General features: G+C 38.5%; 1 protein-coding gene across 1 annotated transcript in view; it reads right to left on the bottom strand.

Annotated features, from left to right (window-relative positions):
* The window catches only part of Mme (membrane metalloendopeptidase), an 85,309-nt gene extending 84,914 nt beyond the window's left edge, over positions 1–395 (bottom strand). The window contains exon 1 of the mRNA XM_051157244.1: positions 176–395. The gene's annotated coding sequence lies outside the window, so the exon portion shown is untranslated. The remainder of the gene's footprint in view (positions 1–175) is intronic.
* Between the last annotated feature and the right edge of the window lie 13,323 nt (positions 396–13,718).

Genomic DNA, 13,718 nt, shown 5'->3' with positions numbered 1-13,718 from the left:
TTGCCCCGGGCGAGCGCCCACCGCTCGGTGCGTCCCCAGGGTGCGCCGGAGCGCCGAGCGCGCCCCGAGCGGCCGAGGCCAGAGTCCCGGGAGGTTCCAGGCCCCGCTCAGATTCGGGGCGGGGGGGGGGCGTAGAAGAAGCCCTCATCCCTGGGACCCTCACCCCGAGACTCACCCCGCGCCGTGGCCGCTCTGCAGCTTACGCCAGCACTCGGTCCAGCTTCCCCACTTGCACATCTCCGCGCCCCGCGCGCCTCGCGCTCACCCCCCGCCTCGCCGCACAGGACCAGCCGCGGGAGCAGTTCCCTGGGTGACCTGAAGGTTTCCGCCAGGTCTCCCAAATGCTAGCACACCGCGTAAAGGGGGCGGAGGGGATTCCCTCTCCTAGTCAGTCCCTCCACCTTGCCTTTCCCAAAAGGTCTTTGCCAGACATTCTTGGAATTGTTTAGCTTTGTGGCTTTCAAGACAACAATACACAGTCTCTCCGGGATTTTGTAGTTCTGATTACAGGCTCTCATTCTCTGTGAGACCAAGACCATAAGGCTTCTCTCTCACACACTCTTGCTCTGTGTTTTCCCTCTTCCTTCCTTTTTTCCCCCTCCTTCTCTCATCCTTGCTATCTCCTTCTCCTCCTATCCCCGCCCTCCCCCTAGCGCCCCGCTCTGTTTTTGTCTCCGTGTGTATCTGTTTCTCTTTCACTTAAGGCACTGAATTTATCAAAGAAAAACTGTACAGAGGCAAGTATTTTATGGAAACTGCCTTTAGCAGCTATTACAACCAGAAGAGCTCAGAAAGACCAAACTTTTCTGGGGCTTTTTGTTTGTTTGTTTGTGTTTGTGTTTTTCTTCCAGGATTTCAATTTAGTTATTCAGTGTTAAGTAGTGTACTTGGAAGTTGCCCCTTCTCCTCTTTGGAATCACAACTTTTAAACAACACTACACCAACTCATTCAATAGATGTGATCATACCAAAACAAGAGTGGGTTTTCCTGAACTTGAAACGATCTTTTAACTTCAAAATGTCTTATGCCTTTTGCTCTAACCATCTTAATGCTTTTTTTTTTTTCCATGATTGAAAAAAAGCTAAAGACAAGAACAGGCAGTGCATGTGAATGAAATAGTAAGTGGAATAGCATGAAAATACTTTTTTTTTTTTTTTTAAAGTAACCCCTTCTTTAAGTAATTAAATTGATGTGGGTAAGTTCAATTCATGGGCTTCAAACAGAAGTCTCTACGCTTCACTCTTGCTCTGTGGGTATTACAGACACAGCTTAGCCCTCACGGGTTGGCTAATGTGTGATTTCTCATGGATAAACATAGGCGGCTTGGCTAACACTCTGGGAAGTGTTTCAAATGGAATTTGAAGCCCGGCTATCCTGACTCAGATTTGTTTTGCAGAGGATCAATGTATAGAAGAGAGGTTACTCCAATTCATTGGGAAGAAATCTAAGTTTTTCTAACAGCCTTGTGCTTAGTTTTTATTATATTTCAGTTAAATTATCAAAACATCTAAATTTTACAATTAAACAAGTTGGGAAAATATGTGTATGTGTACACACACATACACGGGGGGGGGGGAGAAGGGGGGGAGGGAGAGAATTAGAGTACATTGGTTCTGAATTTTTTCATATGGAGCCATGAACATTAAAAGTTCAATGCATTTGTGATTAGAATAGTAATGATTTTTGAATTTTGGTAGAGAAAGAAGTTTGGCCAGAATGTTACATTAATGTGCTTGGTCACAAGCTAGTTATATGTTTCTAGTTTGAATCTGTTTTTCAATTTGCATTAAAAATGTAAACATAATGTTCTTTTGTAAGGCTATGTAGCACATCCATAAGATTGAAGAATCTCTTTTTCATCTTTGGGGCCTTACCATGGTAAGTATTTAGGCAGCCATTGAGTACTGCTACCCTTAGCCCTGGAGAATGTTTTGACAACAGTAGAAACTAGGTTACAATTAGTTACTACAGCTATAAACTTGGAAGTGAAAATTAAAAGGCTATTGATTTTTTTTCTTAATTAAAGAGTCACTAATGAAACCTTTTCAGATTAGTTAAGAACAATGTCATAGTTTTATTTCAGCCTTGTTACAAGATAAAGAAATTTCTATGGGGAGTCAAGTCATATATTCACTGTTGGTAAGGACATTTTGCTAGAAATATAATGGATTTAGAATGCAAGTCAAACAAAAATAAAAACCTTGAGATTATTGTTAGACTTTGGCTTTCAGCTTACAGGCAACAGTATGGGCAGAGACTTTGTTTAATAAAAGCCTTAATTTCACTAACTTCATTAGAAACATAAAAATTTTTTAAATATTTTATTAATTTATTCTTGTTACATCTCAATGGTTATCCCATCCCTTGTACCCTCCCATTCTTCCCTCCCTCCCATTTTCCCCTTACTCCCCTCCCCTATGATTGGTCCTGAGGGGGACTTCCTCCCCCTGTATATGCTCATAAGGTATCAAGTCTCTTCTTGGTAACCTGCTATCCTTCCTCTGAGTGCCACCAGGTCTCCCCCTCCAGGAGACATGGTCAAATATGAGGCACCAGAGTACATGTGAAAGTCATACCCCACTCTCCACTCAACTGTGGAGAATGTTCTGTCCATTGGCTAGATCTGGGTAGGGGTTTAAAGTTTACTGCCTGTATTGTCCTTGGCTGGTGTCTTAGTTTGAGCGGGACCCCTGGGCCCAAATCTGCCTATCATAATGTTTTACTTGTAGGTTTCTAGAACCCTCTGGATCCTTCTACTTTGCTATTCTCCCATGCTTCTCTCATCTAGAGTCCCAATAGGATGTCCTCCCCTCTGCCCCAGTTTCCTGGTAAGTGGAGGCTTTCATGGGACATGCCCCTTGGGCTAGTATGCAGATATAAGTGAGTATATACCATTTGAGTCTTTCTGCTTCTGGGTTAATGCACTCATTATGATCATTTCTAGTTCAATCCATTTGTCCACAAATTTTGGGAATTCCTTGTTTTTAATAGCTGAGTAGTATTCCATAGTGGATATGTACCACAGTAGAAACATAAAAATTTTGTTAAGAATGCTACGCCCCCCCACTCAGGTGGTTATGCAAGTTTGAAATCATTTCTCTTTTATGGTCTTAAAGGAGCCCTCAGGGTGCTTCTAGTAAGTAAACAGAAACTATAGTCTGACAGAGGTGCCCAAGGTCCTTCAGCTTGGTCAGTTATCAGAGTGAGGGAGAAAGTAGCAATCCTGGTGGCCTTCCATAAGTTATCAGTAGTGTGTTTGACAACATAAAGCCTTGGACACAGCTCCTGTCTGTAACATGAAGGCTTCATAAACAACGTTTGAAGATGCTCTAATTGCACCACTAAACTAATGAGAATGAGAAGGGAAACTTCAGAAGCCAAAAGAACCAGGGAAGCCAGAAACTCAGAAGGGCATTTAAGTGTGAAAATGGCTGTCTATCCACCCATAGACCAAACCTAATGGCTTACCAAACCTAAATGACCAGGAGTTTGATTCTCACAGGATCCAAGGACCTCAGCCAGACTGTCACCCAGAGCATGGTGAAAACCCACAGCAAGCCTTCCTATATAAAGCTGAACACAAGAAGGAACGTTCTCAATGAAAAAGGGGGACTGCCAACAATATCCCCCTTCCCAGGATTTTCTGCCCCACCCCCACTGAGCACAGGATTGAGTCATGTATTTCTTCAACATTTCCAGAGAATATTAAACTTTTCAAATGGTTGCCAAAAATGTAGGCATTCTTCAAAATTCTAGTTTACAACAAAGTTTTCTGTGACAATTTGTGATCAGGTCAAATAGTAGCTGTCTTGAGTATTGGCTTTAAAGTTCCTGAGTTAAAAAGTTTGTAATCTCGGCTAGACCATTGGAAATGAAATCTGAATTTCCCTCACTTAGCTTTTACTATGGGAAATGTTTAGAAAGAATTCTGAAACTGAATGATAGCTGATGGAAAGTCTAATGCATGAGAAGGAATGGTAAAGCTGAAAAAAGAAAAGAGATATGTCAGTCTATACAAAGTTACCTGTAAAACATATGGTTATTAAGAAGGACAACTGCAAGACTGAAAAGCAATGATGTTTGAGCCACAGGATTCTAAGATCTTTATGTTCTTGGAATGGAAGAAAATAATATTAATTTTTTTTAATTAATAGAGTCTTATTTATATACATAGAGACTACTAATGTAGCATTAAAGGGGTAAAAATAGCATAAGGCTACATTTTGCAGGGATAAAAAACTAGAATTAAATCAGATAAAAGTGAATCTAAAAGAAATAGTGAGAAAAATTTATATTAGAGAAGAACAAGTATACACGTAAAGTGCAAAGACAAAGTGGTAAAAATAATCTAAATATATCCATTGCAGAAACTGTAATTGGACAATGTTTCCAGTCAAAAGACAAAGACTGAAATAAAATATTTTTAGCTGGCTTTGTCTAAAGTAGATATACCTTGTGGGGAGTCATGGTTTATGCTTTTGATCTCAGCACTCTGGAGACAGAGACAGGCAGATCTATATGAGCTCAAGGCCAACCTGGTCTATGTAGTCCAGACTAGCTAAGGTGGTTATACAGTGAGAATTTGTCTCAAATACAAAACAAAACAAATTAGAAGGAGAGACAATTAAAAATAAGTCTGTAATATATAACCGAATGTAAAATGATAGAATCGATAAGACAAATACATATAACTAAATGATTGTTGGTTTAGAATATTTTAATGAGACAAAAGAAACTGAACTTTACCTTTACCCAAATGTAGTAATTTTAACAGCATTATACAGTACTAGAATATATCCAGTAGCACACATTTTTAAGTAGGTATTTTTTTTAAAAAAATCATATAAGAACTAAAACAAGACATTAATAATTCATGATGGCGACGGGTGCTTTCAATGTACTTTTCTCAATATTTGATGAACCAGATTCACCAAGCAGTAATGGTATAAAGAACATGTTTTTTTTTTTTTTTAAAAAAAAAAAAAACACACTATTAAAAGACTCTCCTGTGGAAATCTATAGAACATTTTCTCAATTATCCCTGGAATATTGATAAATACTGATCATATGCTTATGTTAAACGATGATGCATCAATGAGCTTCTAAGAGTTCCATTCATTATAAATAATGTACTATTGGACTTTAAACAACCAAAAATATAAACTAAAATCACATATATATTGAAGAAGTTAGGGTGGTTTTTGTTGTTGTTGTTGTTGTTGTTGTTGTTGTTGTTGTTTTGTTGTTGTTTTTTCTTTTGAGGCATTTATTGGACTTTTAGGTAGGTACTTTGGAAGGAGATACACAGAGGGCAGACCTCCTGTATAGTAAGAGAGGGTCCCCAGAGGAAAGCATTTATTTGGCTTACACTTCTACATCATAGTCCATCATTGGAGGAAGTTAGAACAGGAACTTAAATAGGGCTGGAACCTAGAAGCAGGAAATGACGCAGAAGGTACGGAAGGGTGCTACTTAATGTCCTGCTCCCCATGGCTTGTTCACCCAGCTTTCTTTCTTTTCCTTCCTCTCTTTCTTTTTCTTTTTCTTTCTTTTTTTAATTGGTACACTTCATATCCCGATTGTAGCCCCCTCCTTTATTGTCTCCTGGTCTCACCCTTTCTCCCTCATGTCCCCTCCCTCCCTCCCCCCCCCCCTAGTCCTCACAAAGGGGCGAGCCCTCCTCCCCTAACATCTGACCTCAGCCTATCAAGTGTCATCCGGACTGCCTAGATCCTCTTCCTCTGTGGCAGCCAGCTTTCATATAGAATCCAGGACCACCAGCCCAGGCATGGCACTGCATATAATGGGCTGGACCCTCTCATGTCACTCACTAATTCAAAAGCACGCCACAGGCTTGCCTGCAACCTAAACTTATGGAAGCATTTTTTTTCCTCAGTTGAGACTCCCTTCTAGAAGGTGACTCTAGCTTGTGTCAAGTTGACATAAAATTAGGTGGCACAACTATATATCAATAAACATTTCAATTGAAGCACCTCAAAATTATTTAAATCGTAACTGCTTTTACTTTAATGAGAAAGACTGAAATTTATTGAAATGAGTCTTTTACCTTAAGAAATAAGAAAAGAAGAGGAGAAGCTGGGGATGTAGCTCAGTGTTAGGACTCTTGTCTGGTTCTGTCAGGATCACTCACTTAATAACCAGCACTGTAAATTAAGAAACCCAGAAAATTATATATTAAAAGAGAAGTTAAGAATGCAAAAAGAGAAAAGACCCCTAAAACACAAGTAACAGCAGATTCCAGTGAAATCCAGATAGTCTTTAGAGAGCAGCATGAAGCAAACCTGAGCAAATGACTACATTTCTAAACACAGATGACTTACCTAAATTAAATCCAGAAGATATAAATAATTTAACATGAGATTGAAGCAGTAATTAAAAGTTTCCCTACAAAGAAAAACTGAAGACCAGATGGAGTCACTACTGAATTCTATCAAACAATTTTTTTATAAAAACAACTTTATTGTAATGAACTTGCAAAAAACCAACAACAATGAAAAATTAGCCACTATGCAGCTAGATTAATCTAGCCACTCAATCAAGCATCTGACCAGACCTGGACTCAATACATTTCAAATGAGGGTCAGCGGAGTTAAAATAAGCATTCTGAGGCCACGGAGATTCAGTTAGGATTTTACACTTTAACTATCAACTACATCTCTATGCATTTATCCACCACAGAAAATGGAAAGAAAAAAAAATAGTTAAAATGAGGAAAGCAATAAACTTTATAACCCCGCCCACAGCTCATGTGTTTTTATTTGCATGTGTTCTTCCTCATCATCTGCACCTTTTCTAGTATTTCTTCCCACATGCCCCCATAATTCACTCAAGGAAGAAGAAGAGAAAGAATATAAATAAGTTTATTCTGTGAGGCCAATATAGTCTTGATAACAAAATCAGATAAAGACATAAAAAATGTCAATGAAATACTTGCAAACAGAATTCAAGAACAGAGTAAGACGATCCTATATTATGACACAATTGGTTCTATCTCATGTGCCAGGGATGCAAAGGTGAGTCCAACATACACAAATCAAGAAATGTAACCTAATATGTAAACAACCATAAAGACAGAAATTGACCATCTTGATACATGCAGAAGAAGCATTTGATAAAGCTCATAATGAAAATTCTAGAGAAACTAGGAGTAAAGAGAATATGTCTCAACATAATTATATATGTACATGCATATATATCATGCCCTTTAGTGGAGGAAAACTATTTCATCTAAAATCTATACTGCAACAAGGGTATCTCCTATTCATCCTTATTCAACATAATTCCTAAGGTCTTACAGGGACTCTAAAACAAGAGAAAGAAAAAAAGAGAAAGAAAAATAAGAAATGAAGAAGGTACCCTATTCAACAATGGCATGACTCTATACCACAGGATCTCGTACCCTAGAGACTCTACCAGAAAAGTCTCAGATTTAAAAAATACTTCCAGTAAAATTTGAGATCCTAAGCCATAATCGAAAGAAAAATCATTAGCTTTGACATATGTCAATAATACACTTGCTTTGAAAAATTTAGGAACTATGTCCTATTCACAATAGTGCCTCCAAAATAAAGTGCCTAGGGATAAACCTCATCGAGGACGTGAAACACCTCTGCAATGAACACTTTAAGGTAGTGAAAAACAGGAACTAAAGAAGATGCCAGATGACTGAGAGAAATGCCATGCTCCTGGACTGACAGAACTAATATTAAGAAAATGACTATAGTACCAAAGGATATCTATACATTGTATGCAATTCCTACAAAAAAAATTCCAATGGCATTCCTTATAAGGTCTGAGAAAAAAAAATCCAATAGTTTATATGGAGACACAAAAGAGCAAGAATAGTCAAAGCACTCCTAAGCAGAGGAACATTGCTGAAGTACCACAATCCCTGATCTCAAAGTATACTACAGAACTAGAGTGACCAGGAACCTGCAACCAAACAAGTAGACGTGTAGACAAATAGGATAGAATAGAAGGCCCAGGAATAAATACACATGCCTAATATTTGACCAAAACATGCACTTGGGTAGGAGGAAGCCTGTTCAACAAATGGTGCTCACAAAACTGGACATCTTCCTGTAGAATAATAAAATCCTCTCCTACTTTATACAAAAATTATTCAAAATGGTTTTGATTTCAAAACTTAACTTAAAAGCTGAAATGCTGAAAATGTTACAAGAAATGTAGTGACTAAACTTAAGTTATTGGTATGAGAAAGAAGTTTCTGAACAGAACAGGAAGTAGTCCCAAGAATCAACAAATGGAACTATGTAAAATGAAATAGTTTCTGAACAGCAGTCCCCTTTTTGTTAGCAGAGTAAATAATCCACTAGGGAATGGGAGGAAAGCTTTGTCATCTATACTCCCAGACAAGGGGTTCATATCTATACCTGATAAAGAACTGAGAAAATGAAACAATATAAAGAAAAATTGCCAATCAATAAATAGGGTAATGAAATGGGCAGGGTTTTGAAGAAGAAACACAAATGACTAATAGGACTTTTTAAAGTGTTTACAATCCTTAATTATCTGAACACACAAGTTAAAATATCCTCGAGATTTCATTTTACCTGTCAGAATAATCAAGAAAATAAAGGCAGAGGCAGGAGGATCTCTGTGAGATCAAGGATAGTTTGGTCTATATAGTAAGTTCCAGGCCAGCTAGGGATACATGGTGAAACCCAGTCTCAAACAAACAAACAAACAACAACAAAAACAAAGTGAAAACCTTATTCACTGAAAGTGGGAGTGTAAACAAGTACAGCCAGTAGAGCTACCATATGAAAAAAGTGTATCATCAGTGCTGTGTATCTTACCCCAGAGATACATGCACAACTGTGCTTCTGTATTACTCACAACAACACAGAAGGGAAAATCATCTTAACGTTCATCAACAAAGACAGGTCATGAAACATATATATACACACATTGGATTTTACTCAGCTATTAAAAAAAATGAAATTTGCAGGAAAATGAATGGCTCTGGCAAGTATTATATTGAGACAGACAGAGAAAGGCAAAACTCAGGTGTTCTCTGCCATATGCAGACCCTGTAACAAGGAGATGTCAGAGTGAGTATAGGGTATGAGAGAAGATAAGAGAGGAGGGCAAGAGATTTTGAGAAAGGCGGGATAGGGACAAAAGGGCCACGTGATATGAAAGTGAAAAGGCTGTCACAGGGGGTATGGATGGGGACAAGGATGGGAGGGAGAATCAGAGAGAAGATGCAAAGAGAGAGAAAAAACCCAGCAAAATTATTTATATTACATGGTAATAAGAGAAAGAGTAAATGCTAAAAGGGCAAGCGAAATGCCTCAGTATATAAAAATAATTCTAAAATCTCTCAAAATCCAGTTGTTAGGCATCCTGCTAGAGGATCTAGATAGTGCTTCAGGTGAGAGAAAGAAGAGGGGGAGGGAGAATAGTAACAAACTAAATACATAATGACAACATCAGTCATAGTGCTATGATAATATAGTCGCTACATCAGTATTCGTAGAAAAAGTTAGAACAATTTAATTAAAAAGACCCTGGGCTGGGAAGCTAGCTCAGCAGGTGATGGTACTGGACATCATGTCTGGTGACTTGAATTCAATCCTGGGAATCCATGTGATGGAAGGAAAGAACCAGTTCCTGCAAGTTTTCCTCTGACCTCCATACATCCTCCACAACATGTGTGTGTCCCGTCAATAACCCAACCTCCATACAAAATAAAGGAATGAAAAAGGCTCATAGGTTATAAAAGACCAATCTTCAGTAAAAAGTATCTTTATACATAATGATATCAAGATAAATGTAGATAGTAGTTCCTGGCAAGCTGAGAGTCTTCTGAGAAAGATACTGATGATCATGAAATGGGAAGACAAGCCGGGCAGCTGATACTGAATATTTAATACAAAAGATTTCAATGCAATAAAAATGCAAATTTTCCTCAAATTGATCTAAAAACTAAATTATGTACCAGTCAAATGCTCAATAAAATTGTCTTATAAATATAATAGGAAGCTTATGAAAAATTTGGAATAATGAAGAGAATGTTATAGCCATGATAATGCTGAAGAAAAAAATTAGAAAACCTTTAACCTCGCAGCAAAATTTGTAAAACAACATTATTAGTAATCATTTCGTAATTTACTAGTTAGCCACACTTAATTGATTCAGGGAAAATGTGTTAATAATATATAATAAGGACTCAAAAATAGACAGATATCTCTATGAGAACATGTTATCCCTTTGTGCCCACTAAAGGGGGGTCATGTCAGACACCCACAAAAGAAGAGATAATCATACAAACTGAAACAGCCAACTTCACATGAGATGCTTAATAACACACAGAAAGACTCAAGATGACCTATCCTTTGTAAAATATTATTTTGGGGTGTCTAGCGGGTATATACAAAGTGTGTATAGTGTTGCCATAGGCAACTTGTGGGAGTCAGTTCTCTCCTTCAACTACGTGGCCTCTAAGGGATTGAATTCAAGTCCTCAGGCTTGGCAGCAAATGCCATTACTGGTTGAGCCATCTCAGCCACATGACTTTTCTATTTTTATGCTCAGTTTTTGCAAAGCATAGGGAGTCTTGGACACAAAAAATCACTGTCTAATGATAGTAAACCAAGAGGAGGAGAAAGCTAGCAGGCTTGCCTGTGCACATTTTCTGGCTGGCATTTCCCACATTCCTCCTCATACTCCCTGTTGTGGGGCAAGATCTTTCTGGAATGATCTGGGGAAAAAAGGACTTCTGTTTTTTATGGCTGATCATGGAAGAGAGTGTGGGGCAAGAGGGAGGAAGACATGGGGCATCAGAAAGGAAACATGCTCCTGAGTCCTTTCATTTGGCAGTTTGGTTTGATGAACCCCAGTATTTCATACATGCAGTACTGGCATTAGAGATCAACTTTCTGTTGTTGAGAAAGGGAGGTTTATTGTTTCTGACAATCTGGCAAACTTTCTGTTAATAAATTATTTGTTGGAAATCAAGATTTGAACTACCTCAAATAGGCTCTGGCCTCTAGATAGAAAAACAAAACAAAACAACCTGTTACATTCCTACATCATTAAAAAGAAAATATTTAGTTCTGCAACCCCAACTCCCCAAACCTTATGTTTATAAAAAGTGCTGAAAACATTTGAAATAAATGATAGAAGGCCTGGGGCTGAGGCTCCGTGGTCAGCCTCCTGCTTAGCAAGAGAAGGTCCTAGGTTCAATCCCAAGCACCAAAACCACAAAAAAGTATAAAAAGGTATACTTCAGTGAACCATTTTGGGAAGCATTTACGTTATCTAGAAAGCATGTAATTGATAAGTCCAATATTTTGCCTTTAGTTACACACATGCCATGGGAGATAAATTTGAGACTTCATAGGAGCTCTGTAGTAAAATTTTAACAAGCGAATACCAACATTTATTTATGGCTGAAATGACAAAAGTTTGTAATATATACCTAAAATAGAACACTACATAGAATGTAAAATACCAGCAGTAGCTAAACATATTGATGTGGGTAATTCTAAGGAAAAACACTGTTGAGTGAAACAGTAAGTAAATCCTATTGATGACAATACAAATGCAAAGGAAACAAAATAAATAATGACTTTACAATTCAAAGAAGGCATAGTTTCCTGGGTAGGAGAAGGGCAAACTGGCATAAACAATAGAGTATAGTAACTTTCTATTTGAGTTCAATGAAAATGTTACTTAAAATACATGTTAGGGTAACATCTCATTAGGCAGTTTCATCATATGACACATGCCTTTTGAGGAAGGGCCTCATATACCCCAGGATGACCTCAAACTCACTGTCTGCAAATGATGCCTCGAAGTTCTCTCCCCTCTGTCTCTACCTCCAAAGGTTTGACCTTACAGGATGCACAACCTGTCATGTTTATGTGACGCTGCTTTGGAAGCACAGAGCTAGGCATATGAGGCAACCATCCTACCAACTGAGTGCCAGCACCTTACCAACTGAGTTAGAACACATTTTGTTTGATTTGAGAAGTAGGCAGGCTTTGCCAGATCTCTCCAGACAGGAAACATAAGGAATATTCTGTGGTTTGAATCTTGTGTAGAATTCAATAGAATATTCTGATTCTTTCAGATAAGCTACTCAAGGAAGATTTTGCTGGGATGTGAAAGACGTCGTAAGGAAGAAGAGATAGGAACAGGTTCTTGAGGGAAGGGTACAAGTCAACACAACGAGGAAGTGTTCACATCTTATTGCCTACAACTGAAAGTCATGACGGAATCTTGTGCACAGTAGCAAATAAATCAGAGACACTCATCTAAACTCCCAGGAAGAGAATTGGAAAGGTGGACAGAAGCAGGAAAATGTGGAGATAAGATAGAAATCTGGTATAGTAATCCTTATGAAAGATTCGTTAAACATAAATGAAAGATATAAGGCAAGCAGTGGAGCTGTTTTTAAAGGAAGACTTTAGTGGTTTGTTTGTTTGTTTGGAAGGTAAAGGTGAAAAGTGAATCTAGGTGACTCCTGATGTGAAATAGAATCATTGTGTGGTGGTGAGGAAGTACGGCTAAGATATTGGACATAGAGTGAAAGACATTCTTTTGTTTTTGACATATGACAGAACATAACAATGGGAGGTGTGTTTTGATAATCTCACAAAGCATCTAGGTATGCAATGATTAACTGTGATGAGGGAAGAAATCAGACTGTAAAGTATCCTAACTTCACATAGTATGCAAGAAAAATAATGGTCACCAAATGGTTATTTTAAAGACAGTCACCAAGCAGTTTTCAACTTGACTGAAACAGAGTGGATGGAAATTAAAGTTCAAAACATGGAATCACTGGTGCCTGCTCTCTGAATAAACTTTCCCACGCACTCTGATATTACCAGCAGGGATGCCCCTACCAGAGGACAAGGAGCATTTCCCCTCCCATGAGGACAACTCAGCTCCACTGGAGTGGTACATTGCGACTCCTAGCCCCAGTATTTTCAAGATGGTTCCATGTCTCAGTCTAGGCATGCACCAATTCCTTTACAGGCAATGCACAAGGGCAGGGGGTGGAAGTGTGATGTCAGAGCACATTTCTGTAGACACTTGGTGATTATTAAGCTGGAACCAATTCTAGCATAGCAGGAAGTCTTGGCTTGAGCCTTCAGTAACCCATCACCACATACCAAGGCACATGTGCGTCTCATTTACTCACAGTAGACCTCTTAGATGCAGACCTTGTGGACGTCTTGCCCCTGACCAGGACGCAACAGCAAGAATCTGGGTTCTTTACATACTAAAGTTTTGTTCTTTGTTTGATTGCTTGACTGTTTATTATTTTCTAGGAGACCACTATTTAGTCCTGGTACAGTTAACTTCTAAATTCCTGGGTATGTCTAACTCTGAACTTGAGCAGGTGTATTCATCCTAAAAAGTCCAATCAATACAAGCAACACAGTGAAACATGACATCTTACTTTGGATGTAGAGGGTTTGCATTTTACCTAAAACGATCACTCTATGTGCAATCAATTCCTAGATTCTCTCGAGTCCATTGCATTTCCAGGAAAGGTGCCAAGTGAAAAGGTCTATCCGCAGTGTAGACTCATACATTATTCTTTATTTATGTATCCTATCATAGCAATCTGTGTGACTCCATCTTTAACCTCATCATTTTAAAACTACACAGGATTCCTTCCTGAAGTGAACATTCTTTCCAGCTTAGATCACTGCTT

The sequence above is a fragment of the Acomys russatus genome, chromosome 15 (assembly GCF_903995435.1).
Source record: "Acomys russatus chromosome 15, mAcoRus1.1, whole genome shotgun sequence".
NCBI lineage: Eukaryota > Metazoa > Chordata > Mammalia > Rodentia > Muridae > Acomys > Acomys russatus.
Note: the sequence above shows the minus strand (reverse complement) of the source record. Positions and strands in the feature narration are given on the sequence as shown.